The following is a 20,822-nucleotide window of genomic DNA, read 5'->3' on the forward strand; positions in this document are numbered from 1 at the left end:
CGAGCCGCACTGTGCCTGGGGCGTCCCGGGAGTGCCGGAGCCAGGGGTGGGCGCGCCGCCTGCTCTCCTCCAGGGCGTTGCTAAGCCCACGGGGTGAGCATGCCATTGACAGTAGCAATGGGGGACTCGAAATATTGTCACGGTAGGATGATGGTGGTGAAAACATCCAGTTCAAGTTCCCTCATTCATTCATTCATTGAAAAGTTACTAGGTTTCAGAAGTGTGCCTTCCAGGCACGGCGGTAAAACTTTGTGACCCTTGGCAGACATTAAAAATAATCAGGCAAGTATGCAATGAAAATTGCAATCGTAGACGAAGAGCTCCAGTGTACACCCAGGAAGGTCTAATTAGACGGCAGGAGTCGAGACTGCAGATAGGAATTACACACGAAAGGCTTCACTTAAAAAGAGGCATCTAAGCTGAGGCTCAGAGAGCGAATGGGGCTCGGGAAAGCTGAAGGCGGGGGACAGGAGAACTTGCCTGCTGCGCAGAAGAGCTGAGGGAGAAAAGGGCCTGCGTGGGGGGAGCAAGGCGGACAGGTGAGTTCATGGCCGGGAGTGGGAAGCCAGAGTACTGAGCAGGGGCCGAACGCGGAGGGCCTGGAAGGGTGTTTAAACTTCATCCTCGGAGCGAGGAGTAGCCGCAGAGGGTTCAGACGAGAGGAAATGTCATATCCCGATTATCTGGCGGGTGAAGGAGGGTTTGGGGGAGGACAGTTTGGAAGAGGGGAGAATTACAAGGCTATTAGCGAATAGCTGGGTGGGAAAGAGGTAGTGGACGTGAACGAGGACGGATTGAATACACATTTTAAAGACCGACGTCTCCAGATCGCTAGACCTCGGCTCTCTACCATAGCCTTCTCGCTACCGCTCCGCGCCCTGCGGTTTTCCTGGGTAACAATTAACACCTGCGGAAGCCGAGAGGCGGAAGTATTGGGACGAGGGGCGGGGGGGGTGGGGGGGGTTACCAGTAGCCTCTCTAAGGTCCAGTAATCAGTCCGTCACGAGCTTTTTGGATACCCCCCGATAAGAGTCTGTTCACACATGCCTTCCTTTTTCCCTCTATTTTTTGACTAAATAAAGTTAGTCGAAACTTCCAATGAGATTATCTTTGGGGCTTTGCTTTCTGGAAGGCAGCAGAACTTAGAGGAAAGAATTTAGGCTTAGAAATGAGGTTGATACAAGTCTGGATCTCAGATCAGCCACTGGCTGGGACTGATTCTCTCTGGATTTCTCTTCACTGGGGAGTATGATACCTAACTTTCCTGGTTGTCACAAAGACAAGATAAAATATGTATAAGAAGTTTTAGCATACTTCCCTGGTGGTCCAGTGGTTAAGAATCCACCTGCCAATGCAGGGGATTTGAGTTGGATCCCTGGTCCGGGAAGATTCCACATGCCATGGGGCAACTAAGCCCAGGGGTCACAACTACAGAAGCCCTAGTGATGTACTATGCTTAGTCGCTCAGTCGTGTCCAACTCTTTGCGACCCCGTCGACTGTGGCCCGCCAGTCTCCTCTGTCCACTGGGATTCTCCAGGCAAGAATACTGGAGTGGGTTGCCATGCTCTCCTCCAGGGGATCTTCCCAACCCAGTGATCAAACCCAGGTCTTCCGCATTGCAGGCGGATTCTTTACCATCTGAGCCCACCAGGAAAGCTCAAGAATACCTAAGTGGGTAGCCTACCCCTTCTCCAGGAGATCTTGCGGGACCCAGGAATCGAACTGGGATCTCCTGCATGTCAGGCGGGTTCTCTACCAGCTGAGCTACCAGGGAAGCCCCACAGAAGGCCTTGGGCAGCCACAAATAAAGAAATAAAAAGGGAGATTTTTTTTTTTTTAATTCTAGCATGTGAGTAATCAGTAAATAATAGGTTTAGTATATTTGTATTGAAAGCAAATTCACACCCATGAAAATATTATATATTCTTGCACACAAAACACAAAAAGATACTTTGATACATTGAATCATTTCCTAACTCCATTTTTCCTGGTTTTTTTTTCTTTCATTCTTTCTAGGAAGGTGGGTATGGGCAGCTTCTGGCTTCTACCAGGTGTGGCTCTGAGCGTAATGAATGAAGATAAACAATGGGAGCATTGTTCACCTGGAGGAATTCCTAGGGTGGGGCAGGTGGGCTCCCTTGGGGATCATTTCTAAGACAGTACCTTGATGGGAATCCAGTAGTTTATTTTACACCAGAATCCTGAGCCAGATCAGGAATTTTGGGATCAGGTAATGAGAAAACTAAAAGGCCAGGTGGATCCTAGTACTTTCAGATGCCATTCTTTCCTTAAAAAAGACAGTCTCTAGTAAAAAAAAAAAAAGCATAGTGAAAGAAAAACATGAAAATGCAACAGATTATCAATTATACTTTTGTATATAGTACAATAAATAAGCCTCATTGAATTGATATACTTCAGCCACACAGACTTTTATGTTAGGCCTGTGTGCATGTTTTATTCTTGAGTTTGTACCATTTTGATTTTTCTGTTATAATGCATCTCTGAAGTTCATGTAAAGTTCCAAGATGCTATTAAAGATTATAGTTGTTAGAATCCATCTACAACATCTCACAAACTAAGATCTAAAAATTACTTACCATGTGAAACATTTTTCAGAAGGGTCTCTCACAGGCTATCTAACCCCTACTCCTACTTACTATCTAATCTTTCTGTATTTTGCATATCTAACTATAATTTATGCTTATATTTGCTAGCCCTTCTGTGAAAATTGAGAACAGCTGGTCAGGGCTCCTTTGTTTTATGTATAAAAAATGTATTCTCTATTGTTTAGATAAGACAGAATTTAAACAGAACTGCAAGCCTAGTTTTATTTTAAAGTAGTTACAGTTCTTCAGATTGTCAATTTGATGACCTAATCAATATTGTCCTTAATATTTAGTAACCCTGTTTGTGACTGTCTGGAGTAGACCAAATGAGGTATCAGTTTGAAACCTTTACAGGCTACGGCTTCCTTAACACTCTTCCTTTTCTGATTCAACTCAAATATATTTTGAATATTTTCTATATGTGAAACAATGTGACAGAGATTCAATTAAAACAAATACAGGTACCTCTCTCCCTCATTCATGATCTATTGATAGAAATTTGAGACAAGTAATTATATAGGTTGATAAATACAATGAATGGAAGAGATCAGAGAGGAGAGAAAGGTTCATAACTTGGGAGGACATGGGAGAGGTAAAGATGGGAAATAGAAATAATGTTTGTCAGATGAGAAGAACTTGTGAGAAAGCAGAGAACTAGACTTGACGGGTGCTTACAGGAATGGAGTCTAATTCTTGGGAGCTGGAACAGTGAGCCTGAGACAGGAGTGGGTGCCTGAAGGCGAGGAAGGAGACAGCAGCAGGATCTGAGGCTCTGAGGGTTATGGGAAGCAGAAAAACTGGTAGAACTCGTTAGATTTGCATTTTTGAAAGACCACACCGGCTGCAGCATGGGGAATGGATTGGAAAAAGAGGCAGGGAGACCATTTAGGAGTTTATACCAATACTCTAGACTAGAGACGATGACACCTCACCTTTTATACTCTAAGTGCCCCGAACCAGCAGCATCTGCAACACGTAGGAGCTTTCCAGAAACACAGACTCCTGTCTCCACCCCACCAGGACCTCTGAACCAGATTCTGCATTATAATTATATTTCCAAGTCAGGATAGAGCCATGGGCAAATCTGAGCAATAAAGGGTGACAATACAAGATGTATATTGAGTCTTAGAATGTAAACAGTGCAAAAAAAGAAAGATTAAATTTTTAATGCAATGGCCAAAATAATTTGTATTATCCACACTATTTCCTCATCTCTAACTCCCTATTGACTTTTCAAAAACTGGTTGCTGCTGTTCACTAGTCACTCCGTCATCTAAGCTCCAGCAGTAATTCTTAAATGCTGTAGCTCACCGTGGCCAGGTCTCACCTTCTGGGCCTCTCTTTTGCGGGCCCAGAAACTTCTTTTCTGTCAATGTGCTTGCCGTGGGTATACTGCTCCATGATTAAGTTAGTCACAGAAGCATAGAAACCAGCACCAATGCCAGTATATTAAATATCAGTGAGAACTATAAGATGGTGAGGTACAGTCTCTTTAGCCTGAAAACAACTTTGGGAGCTAGACTCCATCAGAGGTTGTTAGGTAAACATAAAGAAAAGCAAAGTTGACTGCTTGAGGGATTCTAATGTTAGAAGCAACAAAATAAGGATGTTTGTCCTTCTCACCTCTCAATCCTATTAAAGTACAATCTTGTTCTGACTCTTTTTAAAACTGTAAGGAAGACTTTGTTCAGGACTATTGCAATAGGGGTCAAGACTATGGCAATAGTGGAGAGAGATCAAGGTTCACCTCTGAATATGGCAAAGACAGCCGGGGATTTCCAGGCAAGGAGCAGAATGACAAGGAGTCCATGGGACAATACTAGGAAGAGACAATGCGAGGGGGATTCTTGTTGAACCCACTTAACAGGATTCCTGCTGAAGGCAGGTCAAGGATTTATACCTCAAAGGTGGAGAATGAGGAACTCAATCAGATATCAGGGGTAATCAGACATTAAGGATGGGGGATCCTCCCTAAACTGACTTAGCAGAAATCTTGCTAAAACTGGACTAAGCAGGCCAGAGAGGACTCAAGGATGAGGCGTAATCAGAAAGAGGCTTGGAGGAGTTTGGTGTTAGTTTGATCAAGAAGAGAGTCTTTGTCATCCCCATCTGTGCAGTTCTGCCACCAGCTCTGAGTGAGGAAGTGAGTAAAAGTCACTCCGTTGTGTCCGACTCTTTGCAACCCCATGGACTATACAGTCCACAGAATTCTCCAGGCCAGAATACTGAAGTGGGTAGCCTTTTCCTCCTCCAGGGGATCTTCCCAACTCAGGGATTGAACCCAGGTCTCCCACATTGCAGGCGGATTCTTTATCAGCTGAACCACAAGGGAAGCCACCAATGCCACACAGCTAGAATAAACTGACCAAATCCTCTCCCAGCACAGAGCTTAACAGAGCACTGTCTAGCTTGCCTCCTAAGCTGGCCTTTCTCTAATTTCCATTTCTTCTTTGGATGTTAATGAGAGAGTCAGGCTTTCTCCTGCCGAGACTTTTTCCCATGTTCCCTCATCCTGTTTCCAATTCATTTTCTGTTGATTTACAGTGTTAACTTTCAAGGAATATCCCTGCTTTCAAGTTCTAGCTGCCTGCAATACATTTGTGTAGTTTAAAAAAATAGTTTTGGAAGAACATTTGTATACTTGATCTGAATGGGTTCTTAGTTTACCTAATTGGGGGACACTCAGAGAGCCCCTGAGGCTGGACAAGTTGTGAAGCCAAGAAAGTGATTTATTGAAACTATTGTTTCCCAAATGGATTTGAAATTTTATTTCTGTTTCCTGTGGTGTGTTGGGTGAGATTTAGGGTAACTTCATAGTTTCTATTTTGTTCTTTTTCCAAACACCTTCAGAAGAGGCACAGGTGGGCAGCGTCCCCCTCCAGGCTTAAAAGAGACCATGACTAGCAGTGGCCTGTTTCCACTCTCTTGTGGGAGACTGAGATGGAGGGGAAGATCAGTGTGGATTTTGGAGGAGAGTTCTAGCTTCTGCTGTCATCACAGTTGCCACCTGCAGTCCAAAGACCTGAGTTGTTTGGCTGAGAGGCAGGGAGGGGAATTTTGAGGCTGGCTCATTTCTGCAAACAGGCTGAGCCAGGGTCCTTTTACTTCTCCTGGAACTACATGTCTTTAACAGATGTTATACAGACACCCCACTCATAACAGCCACAAACCCTCAACTTAAGTGTTGAAATTTGTCCTGGGCACTGATTGTCAGGCTTAGTTTATGGGGCTAAGATCATTAGGGCTCCACCCTCATGACCGGAGAAAGGCAATGGCACCCCACTCCAGTACTCTTGCCTGGAAAACCCCATGGACAGAGGAGCCTTGTAGGCTGCAGTCCATGGGGTCACAAGGAGTCGGACACAATTGAGCGACTTCACTTTGACTTTTCATTTTCATGTATCGGAGAAGGAAATGGCAACCCACTCCAGTATTCTTACCTGGAGAATCCCAGGGATGGGGGAGCCTGGTGGGCTGCCGTCTATGGGGTTGCACAGAGTCTGACATGACTGAAGTGACTTACCAGCAGCAGCAGCACCCTCATGACCTGATTACCTCCTAAAGGCTCCACCTTTGAATACAATCGCACTGGGGATTAGAGCTTCAACAAATGAATTCTGGGGAAGACACAGCAATTCAGTCTATAGCAGAGGAGCTACTAAAAACAAAGATATTAAATTCAACTTCCTGGGCCAATGTTTTCTGGCCCTACTTGAAGGTGAATCCAATTGGCTTTATTCCTAAGGCATCTCTTGAGGACTAGGACACACTCAACAGTGGGACTTGATATTATGTACTATTTATCAAATTTAGGGACTGGTGACCGATCACATCTTGACACCCATATTCTTAAGTTTTCTCCTCTGTTGAATGTATTTGAGATTCAATGCACCAGCTTGCAGTCACCAAATTTTCCATGGGAAGTGAGATTGGTCTTACTTTTCATTGGAAGGAAGCAAATACACCTGATTTCCAGCTGCAGATATGACAGGGAAGTATCAAAGACAAAAGAGAGCAATGTTAGGTTCACTGAGACCAAGTAAAAAGTCAAGACTACCAGCCAGAAGTACTATCAGGATGAGGGTCTCAGAGCCAAGTCAACAAACCAACCTGATTTGAGGACAAGGTCTGCTTATGAAGGATAGCAAGTTCTCATCATGCTGATCATGCCCAGCTGACTAAGGTGTGAAAAACGGCTTGGATGCTCAAAGAATAGAAGTACAACAGTGGAAGTGACCAGCTGAGGAATTGCAGATTTTGTTAAGGTTTCAGCTGCTTGCTTCTGCACAGTGTACTGGGTCAGTGGCTCACTTCTATTGGTGTACAAGCTTGATCAGATTATTACCCTGGAGAAAACTGTCTCTTTTCCACCTGCCTGGCTTTGATGACAGTAAGGCTTATTTCTTCCTATTCTTCTGCGTGTTCAGATATTATAGAAGTTCTATAAGCCTCTTAGTTTACTCTGAAGAAAATCTGCTCTAGAATGTACTGTGTGGTGTGTTATCAAAATGTGTCATTTAAAAAGAAGCAGCTTCGATCCCTGGTCTGGGAAGATTCCACATGCCTCGGGACAGCTGGGCCAGGGAGCTGCACTACTGAAGCCCAGGCACCCTGGAGCCCATGCTCCGAAACAATGGAGATCACTGCAATGAGAGACCCCTGTTCACCGCAGCTAGAGAGTAGCTCCCACTCTCCACAACTGGAGAAAGCCCGTGCACAGCAATGAAGACCCAGAGCAGCCATAAAATAAATAAATAAATCTTTAAAAACAAAAAAAGGATTCAAGAAGGTGAATGAATCTCAAACACTATAAATCCAAAGAAATCCACAGAATGGCAAGTCATAATTAAACTTCTAAAAACTAAAGACAAATACAAAAAATTTAGAAAATAGAAAGAGAAAATAACACCTTACTATGGTGGGGGACAATATCAGAATGACAGCAGATTTCTCATCAGAAATCATGGAGACTGGAAGGAAGTTGAACACTATTTTCAAGTACTGAAAGAAGTCAACCAGAATCTTGCATCCAGAGAAAATGTCTTTTAAGAATGAAAACGAAATGAACACATTCTCAAAGGAAGGAAAAATAAGAACTTATCTCCAGTAAATCTTAAAGAATGGCTGAAGAAATTCCTTAAATAGAAAGGGAACTTTAATGGAAGAAACCCTGGCATATAAGAAGGGAAGGAAGAAGACAGAAACCAAAAATACAGGTAAATACAAACTAAACCCATCTCAAGAAGAAGCCAGGAAATAATAAAGGTGAAAACAGAAATAAATGATAGCAATTTTTTTTTAATTACAGAAAATCAATAAAATAGAGAGTTGGATCTTTGGGGGAAAAAAACAAAATTTGACAAATCTCTAGCAAAACTGATAAAACAGAGAGAATATACAAATTACCAATATTAGGAATGAAAATGGAGATAGCAGCACAGATTCTGCAGACATCAAAAGCATCACAAGGGAACATTTACAGTACAAACAACTCTACACACATATATTTGATAACTTAGATGAAATAAACCTCTTTTTTTTTTTTTGAAAGATGTGGACTACTGTAATTCACTCCATATGAAATACTTTGTAGATCCCTGTAACTATTAAGGAAATTCATTTCATAAGTAAAAATCCTCCAAAAAACAAATCTGCAGGCCCAGATGCTTTCACTGGAGAAATCTACCAAACATTAAAAGAAACCAATATCAATTATATACAAACTTCCCAGAAAACAGAAAAGGAGGGAATAATTTCAATTCATCTTATAAAGCTAACTTTACCCTGACTCCAAAATGCACAGCAAACAAAGAAAAAACATCCCAGAAACATGCAGACCAATATTCCTCAACAGTACATATTCTAAATCCCTAACAATGTAGAATTAGCAATGTATAAAAAGAATTATATTCCATAACCAAGTGGGGCTTATTCCAGATTTACAAGGCTGGTTTAATATTTGAAAATAAATCACTGTCATCACCATATTAGAAGGCTAAAAAAGAAAATGTACATGCTCATATCAATTGAAGCTGGGAAAATATTTGGTAATTCGGTATTCACTCACTCACCAAAAAATTCAGAAAAATAGAAATAGAAAGGAAATCCCTCAACTTCATAAAGAAAATCTATCAGAACGCCTACAGCTAACATCATATTTAATGTGAAAGTCTTATGCCTTCCCACTAAGATTGGGAACAAGGTAAGGATGTCTGCTCTCACCATTAGACGCTCTAGTCAGTTCAGTAAGACCCCCCCAAAAAAAGAAAAGAAAGGGCATAAGATCACAAAAAAAGAAAATAAAACTATTCCTTTTTAAAATTAATTAATTTATTTTAATTGCAGCCTAATTATTTTACGATATTGTAGTGGTTTGCTGAAAACATGATTGTCCACATAGGGAAGACCCAGGAATCTACCAAAACTTCCTAGAACACAAAGGTGAGTTTAGCAAGGAATCACTTGATTTGTAAGTTTTTGGGCAGGTCCAGACAGTTCCCTTTCTCTCTTCCCACTTATTAATTTATTGGCGGGAGCAATTCGGTTTGTATTCACTGTAGGATTTGGGGGATATTTTCATTCAACTCATATTTTGTACTTATCAAGTCTGTCTGCCTACACTACCCCAATACTAAAACAAAACAGCTTTTTTATTGAAAGCAGAAAGCTACTATTTTTATATAGCTAAAACAGGTCATATAAATCTTTTCACCTTGATTGTGTAGGGAATAGCACATATAGGTAGCCTAGACTAAACTGTCATAAGAAGAAATATGAACTCATTTAGGTTTCAGAAAGAACTAAAGAATAGCCATAAAGCAAAAATAATTTAGGAGTTTGAAGAAAAAATAAGGATGTCTGTTTTGCAAAGGACATACTGAACAAAATCTGGTAGATGGACATTCTGGACATACTGGTAGATGAAAGACTGGGGGAAGATATTTGTGACTCCTACACAGACAAGGAACCAACATTTGGAATACATTCATATATATGTATATATAAATCACCCTGAAAAATCTAGGACTTGTTTCAGAAAACAGGCAAATTGTATAACATATCATTTACAGAAACTTAAATGACTAACGTGTATCAACAGCTGTCCAAACTTAATAATGAATTTTTTAAAAGTTTTTATTGCAAGATATTGGTTTTACAATGTTGTACTGGTTTCTGCCATACATCAACATGAACCAGTGATAGGTATACATATGTTCCCTCCCTCTGAAGCCTCCCTCCCACCTCCCACCCTGTTCTACCCCTCTAGGTCGTCACAGAGCCCCAGGTGGAGTTCCTCGAGTCATACAGAAAATTCCCACTGGCTATCTATTTTGCATATATTAGTGTATATGTTTCCATGCTACTCTCTCCATTAGTCTTACCCTCTCCTATCTATCCCCATCTCCTTGTGTCCATAAGTCTGTTATCTACGTCTGCCTCAATAATGAATTTTAAATGCTGTGGAACACCATCTTATACTCTGTGAGAATGGCAAAAATAGAAAGTTATATAAAATTTGGTGGGGACGTTGGATAATAGGGACCCTCCTGCACTGCTGGAAGGAGTGTAGATGGGTGCAACCATTCTGGACAGTAATTTGGCAGTACTCAATCAGATTAGGTATCCACAGCTCTGTGACCCAGCTGGGAACGTAATGGGACACGCATGAGGATGTGGAGGAATCAGGACATCCATCACTTGAGGGATTGAGCAAAGTGAAGTGTGGTGTTTGTACACCTTGGAGCACCGTGCAACATTTAGGATAAATAAACTTGATATGCATATAACAACATAGACAGATATTAAAAACAGAAAAGACTCAGAATAGGACTTTGTGTGTGCAAATTTATATAAAGTTTTAAAACACACACTCAAACAACAATGCTTTTTATCAAGTTGCATGTAAACTCAAGAAAACATATAAACTACATTAGTTTTGTTGCCTGTAGTGGAGAAGAAAACAGGGGTGGTGTATAAATAATCAAGCATAAAGGAGCTTTGTATAGACTCTTGACATTGATGACGCTGTGACTTGCAATGAGTATCTTAGCTCAATCCTCTGAATCTAAGGCAATTAATGAAGAAAAGATGGAGTAACGGAAGGCTGGTTGTATAGAAGGGTGAAAGCTGAGATGATTTCATGTAACGTCATCTAAGTGGAGTTGATAAATCAGAAAGAATAGGCATGCACAACTCAGCTGTTTCCTGTTTTCTTGGGAGGGAGGCCTCCATCGTGTAAGCCTGCTTCCGTCCAGGGCTGTCTAGGATTGGGTGGGAACATTTTCCTAATTTTGTAGTTTAGTCAGCAGGCCTAGTTGGATCTCACATTTGCAACCAAGGACTATTGGTAATGGCTTCTGTTTTTACTTTATTACTTAAATTGTTTAAAATGGACAGGGGAGAGGGCTACTATTTATTGGGAGCTGACCCAGAGACTGTGACTGTCACAGGCACTCCGTAACCTGAACTGCGTTGCTTTTATTATTTGGCAACTAATTTTTTCTACCATTTTACCAGCCTGGATCAAGATACAGCCTGGACTTGGCAAAAAGCTGTGGAGTACAGAGTTGAGTCGTAAAGGTCATGATCTCACCACCAGAGTGGAATGAAGCCATTAACAGAGCTTGACATTGATTCCAGGGGTGACGCGCTAAAAGACGGACCTCAGTTCTTGTCTTCTTTGAAGAAAGAATTTGGCCGAGACTGTGAAAAAGACGAAAGCATTTATTAGAAGCAAAGTATGTCTGAAGAAACAAAGTGCGTGGAAGAGCAGGCAGGTGAGCCCAGAGTGAGTTACCCACCATAAGGGCGGCTTAGGTTGCTTATATAGGGGCATCTTCTGGGTTGTCTCTGGCCAGTCACCTCTATAATTGGTCCTGGTGTGGGCATGGAGGGGCTTCCCAGGTGGGATAAAGAGCCCGTTTGCCAATGCAGGAGACGTGAGACGTGGGTTTGATCCCTGGGTCTCGAAGATCCGCTGGAGAAGGGCATGGCAACCCACTCCAGCCTGGAGAATCTTCATGGACAGAGGAGCCTGGCGGGCTACAGTCCATGGGGCTGCACAGGTGAGACTTAGCAGGCAGGCAGGTGGGCGTGGATCTCTCAGTCCAGATGGACTCCGGCTTCTCCCTCCTTTTGTCCTTCCCCTGGACTGAGGGCCTTCTCTGTGCGTGTGTTAGGGAATCCGCAGGAATGCACCCAGTCAGGGCCCATTGCTGCTAAGCCATCGCAAAGTGTTGGCAGGAGACCAGGGCAGCCGCTCAGACTGGGGCCTGGATGTCTCCTACTTCAATGTCAGAGCTTGTTGACTCAAGTTTGTGAGTAAAGTTACATGAGCTTGCTTATCAGTCTTTTTGCTGGCTACTTTCAGTTATTACTGTGTTCTTAGGGTGTGGTATACCAGGAGGGAACGTGAGACGGGGGCTGTGACATTCTGGAAAAAACAGGCAGCGAAGGAGGTAACAAGGGAGCCAGACAGCGTGTAAAACCCTTAGTCATCGCGGCGTGCCTCCCGCAGCAGAGTCCCTGATGTCCCTGAACCGTAGCACAAAGGTGAAGTGTTCCTCCATATATTCTGTTCAGTTAGGCAAGAAAATGTCTGTTACAGCTTTAATAGATTGCCATTAAAACTAAGAGGCTATTTAATACAGCTAACTTCAGCTATCTTAAAAATTGCTCATGTACCACACCTAATTTCCCAATCTTGTTTGATAAAGACTTATGACTTGATTGTACTATTTAAAAATAATTACTGTATTTACAGAGTCTACTCTTGGTACTTTTCTAAAAATGTATATCTTATTCTTCTCCACAGTTGTCGAAGTAATAAATCCAAGTTCATTATTAAGAGTTCCAAGTCCTTTCCTAAAGCCAGTGAAACGTGTAAGAGTTTTAAACAAAAGAGGTATCTGTAGTCTGTCATTATTTATTTCAAGTTCTCTATTGCTTTAGGGAATGTTGTGATTTTGCAACATATATATTTTGTGTTATGTAATTGTACACTTTGATCAGAAACACACAGTTAAATAGTAACCTGTAATACATTTATATTACATATGTAGCTAGGTTTGCAAATTCTCTGTCCAACTTAGAATGATAATAACTTTTAATTTCTTCAGTCCAAGTCTGAGGAAACTGTGACTGTGTTTGAAAACCTGGGCCAGCAGTAATGTTTCTAGCAGGACTGTGTGCCTGTGCTTGGTCACTTAGTCATGTCCAATTCTTTGCAGTGAACTGTAGCCCAACTGGCTTCTCTGTCCATGGAATTTTCCAGGCAGGAATACCGGAGTGGGTTGCCATATGCTACTCCAGGGGATCTCCCTGACCAGGAATCGAACTCATGTCTCCTGCATCAGCAGGCAGATTCTTTACCACTGTGCCACCTGGGAAGCCCCTCTCATAGGACTAGAAACACACATTTTGCAGTGTCTGAACTCTGATCTCTGCAGCCCTCGTATTCACTCAGTTGTTTAAATGTCTGTGTGCCCTGAATTAGAAGGAATCACTATGAATGAGAAAACATCTTTATAATAGACAGTAGAAATTTGCTGGGAATTATCTATTGATCATGCAAACTCCAGAAGCTGAACATAAAGTTTTGAATTATTTTTCTGCTTAAAATACAGTATGTGATTATTGTAAAAAGGTAAAACATTCCAGAAGTGTAGGACAGAATTAGGATTTTTTGTCTTCTTCATTCCTTTTCCTCACCCACACCAGAAAAACACTGTTAGGTTTTTGTGTGAATTCCTCAAGAATTTGCAAAATTGAGTTTTGATTTTGCCTCAAGAACATCACTATTTACATGTAATTAATATTTTGTGATTATATTGCCCATCACATAGACAAAATTTTTTAAAAGCAGGTGAAATTTGGTTCACTATCTGTAAAGTTATCATAGGAACTCACTTCCCAGTGTTAGACGTGACTCATTTTAGATTCCATTCTTTGGAACAAGAAGAGCTGGTTAGGCCTGTTTCTCTTGGTTCCCACAATCTTTTCATGACCCAATCCAACTTTACCTCAAATTGTTACACACCCAGTAAAACTTGCTTTCACATTATTGATATATCTTTACTTTTAATAGTTCTTGGATAAATTGCTTTTTTTGCTTCTTTTCTTTGTAGGGAAGAAGTCAGCTGGTGTAAGTACTAGCAGCTTAAACTTTGATGAAAGCCTCTGTCAAACAAGAAAAGCTTTTGGGGCAATTAATACCACGTTCTTTGTATCCTGTGCTGTGCTGTGCTTATTCGCTCAGTCGTGTCTGACTCTTTGCAATCCTATGGACTCTAGCCTGCCAGGCTCCTCTGTCCATGGGATTCTCCAGGCAAGAATACTGGAGTGGGTTGCCATGCCCTCCTCCAGGGTGGTCTTCCCAACCCAGGGACTGGACCCAGGTCTCCCGCATTGCAGGTGGATTCTTTACTGTCTGAGTCGCCAGGGAAGCCCTCTTTGTATCCTAGATGGATAAAAAAGCTTAGCAATTTGTCATTTTACACTTTCCAGTCCATTAAAGAGGTAGATAATTGATCTCTGTTGATTTGCAACAGAAATTCTTGGCACATTAAATGGATGAATAAAAGCAGCAGAGTAATTCTCAATCTTATGTTTCCAATTAATAATGCTTAATTAAAGTGACAAATGCTTACTAAATAAGTGGATAAATGTGCTTTAAAATTAATGATTAAATACATGGCTTTAACAAAGATGTGGTAATATTTTCTCATCAATAATTGAAAAGCTGAATAGTCTGAGTCCATTCGTTAATTCATTCACTCATTTGTTGTTTGGTTAACATATCCAGTCATCTATGCATCTATCTTTCTTTTTATCCATCTATCTTCTCAAAAAGTACTTTGTGGAACACCTTATCTGGAGGTGGCACTGGGAGAATAAAAAAGCAAAAAAAAAAAAAAAATCCCATAAAACATTAAAGGTATCCTGAGGCTAAACAACAATGCTCTGGATATAATTCTTGAAGTGGATTTTTTTGGGGTAGTGTTTCTCTTTTAAAAATCATAATATTGATGTATATGGATCTGAAGGGGATTTTCTAAGAAACTAAAATTAGAGGTAAAAATGTATACTTTCAAAGTCCCACCCTAGAAGATCTTGATTTAGGAGGTCTGGATCTGTCATTTACTAACTGTGAGCTCTTGTTCAAATAGTTTTATTTTTCTTTGCTGGATTCCTCATCTATAACAGAGAGATAATAAAACCTACCTTTCAAGCTCATCAGGAATATGATGCTATACATAAGAACCTTTGCAACTCCAAAGTGTTATACAGTTCTAAGGTAAGTCATATATAAGGTGCCTCAGTGAAGCACAAACACATTTTCAGGGGTATAGAGCCTTTTTCTTAGTTTTGACAAACACTGTTAATGGCTAATGATGTTCCATTCTAAGTAATCAGTCAATGTTTGTGAGTTAAGAAAAATACATATCTAAAATTTTTTTCTGATTGATTCCAGTGTGGGGTGTGGGGAGGACTAGAGAGAAGAAGGATGGGCAGAGGAGAGAGGGGGTGTGGAACGCCGGGTAAGAAGATGGAATTGGGCAGGAAGAGTTGGTGTATGGGGTGGTGGCTCTGCAGACCACGGCTGACCATGGATGGTCTTGTGCTGGTGATCCTTCTGGGGATCTCAGTCATCCTGAGAGCCCTTGGAAATTTTGGAAGTACACTTTGAAACCCTAGAGTGTTAGCTCTAGAAAAGAATGCACAATTGTCCATTCCAATGTTCCCAGTTTGGAAACAGGAAATAGTACCAGAGAGGTTAAGCGACTCAGTCAAAGTCACACAGCTAGTTAGCGGCAGGGACACATGACAATCAGCATGAGTTGATTTGACACTGGGCCATTTCAGAATTCTAAGACATAAAGTGGTTTAGTTGCTAAGTCATGTCCAACTCTTGTGAACCCAAGGGATTTCCCAGGCAAGAACACTGGTGTTCCATTGTTCCATGTAACACTGGGTTACTATTTCCTGCTCCAGGGAATCTTCCTGACCCAGGGATCGAATCCAGGTCTCGTGCATTTCAGGCAGTCTCCCGCATTGCAGGCAGATTCTTTACTGACTGAGCCACCAGGGAAGCTCTACAACATAAAGTATCGAACTTCTATTTGTTCTTATTTTTAAATAATGTCTACAACAGACATGGGGTGCATCTTCTGCCCATATCACATTGGTGTCAGAATTAGTGAGGGGCTGGGATGGGTGCGGCTCAGCAGCATGCTACTAGAGCACATGTTACTAGCGCTAGCCTGCCGACCACACTAGCTCTTCCCAGATTTTGGCCCCCATTCTATGAGAACGCTCTTATCTCTCCATCGGGTTACGTCTTACCTTCTATGATTTCACTTGTGAAATTACAATATTTTTTATTTTTTATATTTAAATGTGTGCTTTTTTGTTGGTGATGCAAAAAACCAAAATATTGATATTGAATCCAAAGCTATATGTATTCACTTGCTTTAAGTTCTCCATTTATGGAAATGTCACTAAGTAAGTGGAAAGCACCCCAAATATGTACATTTCAACTCTGCCTCTTACTAGCTGGATGAATTTTGGCAAATAACTGGCCTTTCTCAGTATTGGTTTCCTTACTAGAAAAAATTTTACGTAATAAAAGTAGTAATATTTATATAGAGGGCTATAGTGAGTACTGAAGGAGAAAAATGTATGGGAAATAGTCTGTCATAAATAATAGGTCCTCAGTGCAGACCATTTTCTTTATGGAATTTTATCATTTTATCACTTTGTCTCAGCAAATGGTCTTTAATTTTATGAGATAAGGTTCTAGTAGATTTGAATTCTACCTTTCTAAGCAACTTGGTTATAGATTTATGTAGAAGTGTAAGTTGGCAGAAGAGCACAATGTTTATTTTTATTTACCTTAAATTAATAAATATATTTGTCTGCATAACAAAGGAAATGGATTTTCACTTGACAGTCTAGGACATGCCTTAGCTGATGATAGTTTTTCTAACAATGCTAACCTTACTTGAGTGGGTATAGAGAAGACAGGTGATGATGGAGAGATATTTGGATCATAGTATGATCTCCTAGTCTCAGTTCCACACTGTTCCGAAAAATCTACAATTCAATTTTATCATTTCTCTCAGTACTCAGTAACACATATGCTATACTCAAAGTTATCAAATGCCTAAATAATGTTGGTTTTGGCCAACCTTTCTGCAACAGATTTTTAAAAAATGTATCTTCACTGCCTTAAAGATTATAGAAGTAACAGATGTATAAAAAAATTCAGACAAACAGATAAATGAAGTGGAAAGAACCTTGAAATGGGGCAAGGTTAGGGAATGATAAGAGTCAGAGACATACATAATAAAAAATAATGTTCCCACTATTGGGGAAAAAAAAACAGCAAATAACAAGTTTTGGTGAGGATGTGGAAAAATTAGAACCCTTTTGCATTGTTAGTAGGAATGCAAAATGGTGCAGCTGCTATGAAAAGCAGTATAGAGTTTCTTAAAAAAAAAATAAAAGAAAACCCAGAATTACCATATGTTCTGGCAATCCCACTTCTGGGTATATATCCAAAAGTGCTGAAAATAGGATCTTGAAGAGATATTTGCACATCCATGTTCATTAAGGCATTATTCACACTAGCCAAGAGATGGAAGCAACCTGTGTCCATCCACAGATAAATAAACTGTGACATGATACAGGTGTTAAGGCTACAGTGAAAACCATACTGCAACATCTAAATGTATCAATCAAGCCAACACATTGTATACCTTAAACTTACACAATGGTATGTGTCAATTATATCTCTTTTAAAAAAGGGGAAATGTGGTCTATACGTATAACAAAACATTATTTAGCCCTTAAAAAGAAGGAGATTCTGTCATATGCTACAAAATGGATGAAGCTTGTGTACATTGTTCTTAGGAGAGGAAGCCAGTCACAAAAAGACAAATACTGCATGATTTCACTTAAATGAGGGATCTAAAATAGTCAGACTCTGAGACGCACAAAGTTCAAGGCTTGTAGAAGGGGCTGCGGGGAAGTGAAAAAGGAGAGTTGTTTTATGGTGTTTTTTGTAAGATGAAAAAATTGTGAGCTCTGTTGCACAGCAGTGTGCATATAGTTAGCACTAAGAAATGGTTAAGATGGTAAATTTTATGTTTTTTTTTAAGCACAATAAAAAAATAGAACCCACATGTTCTTCAAACAAACAAACCCCAGTGATTATATTTTGATGGAGGGCAAATGTTCTGTCTCAGCAGTTCTGGGGCTGGAGCTGGAGCTCTCCAGCTTTCTAACTTGTGAGTTGGGACGTGTGACCCTCTGCTCTGCTGTCCCTTAGGCTAGAGACACAGATGTTTCCCAGGGAAGCCCCGTCGTCCTTGGGGAAGGAGCCCCCGGACCGCAGAGTGCTGCTGGAGAATCAGCCCCAGCTCCAGAGCACTCTGCACTGGGTACATCTCTGCGTCTCTCAGCCTCAGTTTCCTTGTCTGTACCTGTGGATAAAGCTACTATGCTCTGTTGTGAGGATTAGACCTTGAGCCTTCCCAACTGGCTCAGTGGAAAAGAGCCTGCCTGCCAATGCAGGAGATGAGGGTTCTATCCCTGGGTCTAGAAGATACCCCTGGAGGAAGAAATGGCAACCCACGCCACTATTCTTGTCTGGGAAATCCCATGGACAGAGAAGCCTGGTGGGCTGCAGCCTGTGGGCTCTCAAGAGTTGAACAGGACTTAGTGACTGAACAGCAACAACTTGTTAGCAAAGCATTGTAGCTATTTTGATTGCCACCCCCAGGCTGTTCTAGTTTGATTTTCAGGGCCCCTCTGTTAGCAACTCAGATTCTCAGTGATCCAAGCAGGCAATTCCAGGGGAAGTTCTTGGGGACAAACCTTAATGAGCTCAGAAGGGGGGCATTGCTTTCCAGAGCAACCAACAATAGGCAAGTTATCTGAATAGGTCTTGAAATCTGTTATAAAGGTGAGCAACCATCCCTAAAAGAAACATCAAAGACACAGCTCTCAAAAGCATCATTCATAGCAAAACAGTGCTTATACTGCCTATTTTATCAAACAGGAAGTTGTTATGTAAACTTCGGGATCATTGAGAAACTGTAAGTGGGAAGGGCCTGGCTTCCTGTGGAAGAGAGTGATGGAATTAACTAATTAGTGACTGAGCCCCGCTACATGTATCAGGCAATGCAATTTAGAGAAAGGACTAACTCAAGCAATATATTCCATTTTTGAGGAAAGTAGCTTTCACGGCCTAGATATGTACTTTAGGCCTCAAAGATCCTCTGCCACCGTGAATTGCCGTCCTGGAGGGCACTTGTTAATACAATAATAAAAACAATATTGAAAACAAAAAAATGACACTATTCAATCTAATTATAGCTATTCAGTGTCCATTTTTACAAGAGTTATAAAGGTAGGCATTTAGAATTTCCAAACAGAAGTTCATAGACAGAGTAGGACAAGAATTTAAACATATGCTACCTTCTCTCTTAGAGAATTTGATAGAGTTAGAAAAAATTAGATAGTCACTGTCTACCTGTTCAGATTTCAGCAATGTCATGATAAATACCTGAGTCAAACATGGGCAAACAAGAGACAAGTAAAATTAGGACTAAAGACTCCTAGAAGAAAACAGATCGCAGCACAAGGCACCCTTAGAGATCAGATTGCTTTCTATGCCATGAACGTTGGGACCTGACATTAAAAAGTGAGACAGAATATGTCTCTAGATTCATGTTTAGTCTGTGTTTCTTTTTTTCTCCTTTAATTTTACTCATTTGTTGAATCTGTAGTGCTGCTTTATTAACAAGAGGCGAACGCTGGCCTGGTGCGTGACTTAGAAACTACGACAGGGAAATGGTTTCTCTCAGTAATTTCAGTGTTGTCTTTTCGTCTTGCAAAGACCTCCCTTTACCCCTACCTTTAATGATGTGAACAAAGTTTCCAAACTCCAAGTCTGCTGTCATTTGCAGTAAAATGTATAATTTCCGTCTAGACTCCTTTTTCAAAAGTAAATATAAAAATTTGTGAATATCATGTCTGCAGCATTGGATTTATGCTAATAGAGCCAATTCAAACTAAAGGTAATTGTTTTTGTGCTCATTTTCCAGATAACTTTGAGAATGTTCAAGGAAGGGGTTCAAGAATGTTCAAGAAAGGTTGGACTAGAATTATGTTTTCTCAGTTTAAGAATTTTAACACACCCATGTGTCGAGATTTGGTGTTAAGCATGTAAAAGTAATTTATTTCTATGAAGCAAGTACTGAAGCTAGTGAATGAATAAATTAAAAACTAGACAAGATTCAAGATTATCCTTATATCCCTGTCATGCACCTGAATTTCCAAATTCTTCCTTAAATTGAGGGAAAGGAGTGAAGTTATAATTCATGAAATGTCAGGGGCATGTGTAGTGTCTGAAAATGTGTTTTGTGTTTTTTTGTGGAAAAAAGGCAGAAAACACTGAATTTTGTGATTTTTAAGGCCCTAAGATTCTAAGATTTTGTCAAAAGAAATGTTTAAGAAAGCTTTAACAAGGGCATGCAATGTTAGCCTTTGAACTGTTTGATTAAGTTTGTATTTCTTCTGCCATACAACCCAGCAATCCCACTGCTGGGCATACACACCGAGGAAACCAGAATTAAAAGAGACACGTGTACCCCAGTGTTCATCACAGCACTGTTTACAATAGCCAGGACACGGAAGCAAGCTCGATGCCCATTGGCAGACAAATGGATAAGAAAGCTGTGGTACATATATACAATGGAATATCACTCAGCTATTAAAAAGAATGCATTTGAATTAGTTCTAATGAGGTGAATGAAACTGGGGCCTACTATACAGAGTGAAATAAATCAAAGAAAAACACCAATACAGTATATTAACTCATATATATTGAATTTAGAAAGATGGTAACGATGACCCTATCTGCAAGACAGCAAAAGAGACACAGATGTAAAGAACAGAATTTTGGACTCTGTGGCAGAAGGTGAGGGTGGGATGATTTGAGAAAATAGCATTGAAACATGTATATTACCATATGTGAAACAGATCTCCAGTCTAGGTTTGATGCATGAGACAGGGCGCTCAGGGCTGGTGCACTGGGATGACCCTGAGGGATGGGATGGGGAGGGAGGTGAGAGGGAGGGTCAGGATGGGGAACACATGTACACCCATGGCTGATTCATGTCAATGTATGGCAAAAACCACCACAATAT

General features: G+C 40.7%; 1 long non-coding RNA gene across 1 annotated transcript; it reads left to right on the forward strand.

Annotated features, from left to right (window-relative positions):
* Positions 1–443: 443 nt before the first annotated feature.
* Positions 444–13,831, forward strand: LOC122422593. The gene is made up of 3 exons (XR_006263892.1): positions 444–539; positions 11,125–11,384; positions 13,734–13,831. It is a non-coding gene; the product is annotated as an uncharacterized LOC122422593 (long non-coding RNA).
* Positions 13,832–20,822: the final 6,991 nt, after the last annotated feature.

This window comes from Cervus canadensis, chromosome 20 (genome assembly GCF_019320065.1).
Source record: "Cervus canadensis isolate Bull #8, Minnesota chromosome 20, ASM1932006v1, whole genome shotgun sequence".
Taxonomy (NCBI): Eukaryota; Metazoa; Chordata; class Mammalia; order Artiodactyla; family Cervidae; genus Cervus; species Cervus canadensis.